Here is a 4560-nt window from a genome sequence, read left to right as displayed (position 1 = left end):
ATGTAAGTACTGTTGTTGTAGTAGGTCAATGTGGACTGAAGTGTAGCTGGCCTTCAGCGGGGATGAGATCAACATCAATGAAAGCGGCATGGGATTCTGAATATGACCATGTGACATTTAATTGGAGAAGGCATTTAGAGATTCCAGGAATTTTAACAGATCAGCCTCACCATGAGTCCATGTGGCAAAGGTATCATAAATGTACCTAAACCAGACCAGGGGGCAAAGACTTATAGATCCCAGGAAAGCCTCCTCCAAGTGACCCTTGAAAAGGTTGGCATAGGAAGGAGCCATCTTGGTTCCCATGCCCATACCCATGATCTGTTTGAATGTCTGCCACTCAGAGGTGAAGTAATTGTTGGTAAGTATAAAGCTGATTAAGGTGAGCAAGAAAGATGTCATAGGCCTGGAACCAGGTGGGCATTGACTGAGGAAATGTTCAGCAGCAGACAGACCATGTACATGGGGGATGTTGGTATAGAGGGAGATGGCATAAATGGTAACAAGCAAGGTGTGTGGTGGGTGTAGGACAGGCACAGATTTCAGACAATCTAACAAATGGTTGGTATCTTTAATATAAGAGGAAATTCTTTGTACTATGGGTTGCAGGTGTTGACCAACTAAGGCAGATATACGTTAGGTGGATGCTTTGAAGCCAGCAACTATAGGACGGCAAGGATGATTGGGTTTGTGGACCTTAGGAAGAAAGTAGAAAATGGGTGTGTGTGTGTGTGGGGGGGGGGGGGGGGGTGCATGTTTTGGGTGGGGTAAGAAGTTCTGTGGATTGAGATGTAATTCCTTGTGAGGGGCCTGAGGTTTTTAGGAGAGACTGCAGGTCAGTTTGAATCAGACGGATGGGATCTTGATGACAGATGCTGTAAGCAGAGGTGTCAGGCAGCTGGTGTAGACCTCCACTAGCATACTCCTGTTGGTCAAGTAGCACAGTGGTAGATCCTTTGACTGCTGGGAGGATTTTGATAGAGTCATCAGCTTTTAGGGGATGTAGAGCCTGGAGTTCTGCAAAGGCAGGTTAGGGACATGCTGTAGGGACCGAGGAAAGGGTGTGAAGCAATGCTGGATGTGAGGAATTCTTGGAAGGCTTGTAAGGGATGATTCTGAGGTAGTGGTGGTGGATCAAGTTGGAATTGAGGTCAGAACTGTTCAAGGCAGGGTTCAAAGTCAGGTTTGTTATTGGAAAGGTTTTCGGATTGGGTTGCAAAGTGGTATTTTGAGTTGACATTATATGCCCTTTCTGCACCCATCTCCCTACCCTATGGCTCCTACCCCTGTGACCATCCCCAATGCAAGACTTGCCCTCTGCACCCTCCTACCACCACCTGTTCCAGCCCTGTAACTGGTAAAACATATACTATCAAAGGGAGAGCCACCTGTGAAACGCACATCATACAGCAGCTGTTATGTAAACACTGTTCGGCCTTTTACATTGACATGACTACTACCCAGTTATCAATCAGGATGAATGGGCATAGGCAGAGAGTGTATACAGGCAAGACATAATATCCTGTTACAGAGCATGCTGTGCAACTTGACAGTCATGACCTCAGTGCCTGTTTTACCACACATGCTGTCTGGATTCTTCCCCAGACACCAGTTTCTCAGAACTCCGAGATAGGAACTAGCACTACAACACGTCCTTGGTTCTTTCCATTCACTTGGTCTTAATTTACTTTAATTCCATCTGTCTCAGCATTTGTTCACCGTAACTACTTTTTCACTCTATTTTAGTTTCCTACATCTTTCATTTTCTGACTTGTTTATTTTTCACCATCCCCCCTCCCACCTCTGTTACATACAATGCACTTAGCATTTCACTCTTATTAACTCATGCATGACATTTTAGTAGTAATCTCTGGCTTGCATATTACCCTGTCTTCCACCTTTAAGCTCTCAGGTTTTTAAATCTTGTCTGGTACATTCCCAACAATCAGTCTTTCCTTATTACCATGTCTGGTAAGTCTCCCATGATCTGGCATTCTGAGTGAGTTTTCTGAACTGAATCCCCTTCCCTAAACCTCTCCAGTCCTATTCTTTCACCCCTATTCCTTCCCCTTCAACTCTTCTCCAGAAGACAGAGCCACTGGCTCCGAAAGCTTGCAAAAACTGAAATCCTTTTGTGTGTGTGTGTGTGTGTTTCCCTGCCACCACTTGCTGAGTGGATTTTTTATCTATCCATTTTTATTATATTGTCAATAATTGACTGTTACATCATATTCTGATTTTGGTCGAGATATAGATACTCATTATTCAACAGCAGGTTATGTTTGTGTAAAACTTGTAAGAAATTGTTTTCATATTTACAAAAGTCATTAGCTGGTGTCTCCATGCAAAAAATACAACAAATAAACAAATCAGTATAAATAAATAAATAAATGTCAGGGTATTAATCAGTGGACTTGTCATATGGACATCTCATGGGCAAAGATATGTTATCAGATCCACAATGGAAGCAGAGTATGTTTCAGCATATGACACAGCTACTGAAATGATATGGTTTCACATGTTGTTGCAGGAACTCTATGTCAACAAGGAAGAACCAACTGAACTCTTGGTGGTCAACCACAGTGCACTGCAGTTGTTGAAAAATAATTATCATCACAAAAGGTCATGAAAGATAAATGGTAGTTCTGTTTGACATCTACAGCTACATGATTACTCTGCATTTCACATTCAAGTTCCTGGCAGAGGGTTCATCAAACAACCTTCAAGCTATTTCTCTACTGTTCCATTCTGGAACAACATGCAAGAAAAACAAACACTTGAAATTTTCTGTGTGGGTTCTGATTTCTCTTATTTTATTATTATGATCACATCTCTGTATTTAGGTAAGCATCAATAAAATATTTTCACATTTTGAGCAGAAAGTTGGTGGTTGAAATTTCATAAGAAGATCCTGCTGTAATAAAAAAACACCTTTGTTTTACTGTTTGCCACCCCAGTTTATATGTTATATCCATGGCACTCTTTCCCCTATTTTGTGATCATAAAAAATGAGCTGCCCCTTTTTGAACTTTTTTGATTTCCTCCATCAATCCTATCTGATGCAGATCTCATGTCATGCAGAAATACTCCAAAAGAAGACAGACAAGTATTGTGTAGGCAGTCTCTTTAGTAGACCTGTTGCACTTTCTAAATGTTCTGCCAGTAAATAAGTCTTTCGTTTGCTTTCCAAAGAACATTATCTATGTGATCATTCAAATTTAAGTTATTTTTAATTGTAATTTCTAAGTACATAGTTGAAACCACAGCCTTCAGATTTGTTTGATTTTTCATGTATCCAAAATTCAGATTTTTCCTTTTAGTACTCATGTCAATGATTTCACATTTTTTATTTTTTAGAGACAATTGCTACTTTTTGCAGCACACAGATATCTTATATCCTATGTCAAGTCAGAAGATCTGTTGTCAGACATGTTTACAAAAGCACTACTGAAGAAAAGTTCCAGAGTAATTGTAGATCATTATAAGTTGTGTCTTTAAAATCAGCTAGCAAGGTTGGGAGTGTTATGTAGTATAACTTGTTGTACTGATTGTCTTGTGATGTATGTGTGCAGTATGTTGTTGTGAGTCTGATGTTTTTGTACCTTTGCTGCTTCCAATTGTCACATGATCTTTTATACCAATATGTACTTTTTGTCTTGTTGTCATTGTTAGTGGAATCTGTTCCTTGTCTTGTGTTTGTGGAGCCTTGTTTTTTACTCAAATAGCTAAATGTATTAACTCTAAACTGCAGTAACAGGTTTAACTCCAGTTGTACTCTTCTGCACGTAATTAAAGCTCATTGTAACTTGTAAAAAAGGTTAACATACATAAATTATCAAATACTCTACCTTTTCATAATTTGGTTTAATTAATAAAATACATATGCAACAGTTTGGGTAAAAAATGAATTAGGCAGAAAGGGGTGTGGAATCCAACCCATTGCCATGCAACAAGCCCTTTATTAGACCCCTGAGACATTCTCCAAATTGTACAGTTATGGTTCAGCTATTTCAGTAAGGCTTGTGGAAATATCTTTCTATCAATGAGTAAATTTTTGTGTGCACGATAATGCTGCTGTGTCACAAAATCCATTTGTTACCCTTTCTAATTCTAACCTACAAACCACACTGTCAGTTCTGCACCATGGTGCCATATTGCCAGCAGATTCACATAACCTTGTCAAATTTGACGATAAACTACAAGTGTTCAGTTCAGTGCAACAGTGCTTGAAAAGTGACCTTTTATTAATAAACAATGTGACTTCTGCCACAGCCCCATCCAGTACTCCTAGATCAAGCATCCCCTGTGCATCAGAACTGGTAAACAAACCTCCAAAATCTACTGTGTTATACATACCGAATCTCTTTATGGCTATGGCCATTTCTACTGTCCCAGTCATCCCTTCAACTGTGTCTGCCACATCGAGTTACATGTACGAGCATCAAGAACAGTGGAAAGTCAAGTATCCATATATTCCACAGGTCACCGCAACATCATCTGTGTTCACTGCACTGCTCCTACATAGTGCATGATGTATTGCTGGGTGACCTCACACCATGA

This window comes from Schistocerca americana, chromosome 3, assembly GCF_021461395.2.
Source record: "Schistocerca americana isolate TAMUIC-IGC-003095 chromosome 3, iqSchAmer2.1, whole genome shotgun sequence".
NCBI classification, from domain to species: domain Eukaryota; kingdom Metazoa; phylum Arthropoda; class Insecta; order Orthoptera; family Acrididae; genus Schistocerca; species Schistocerca americana.
The sequence above is the reverse complement of the archived record's forward strand: the minus strand, read 5'-3'. Positions refer to the sequence as shown.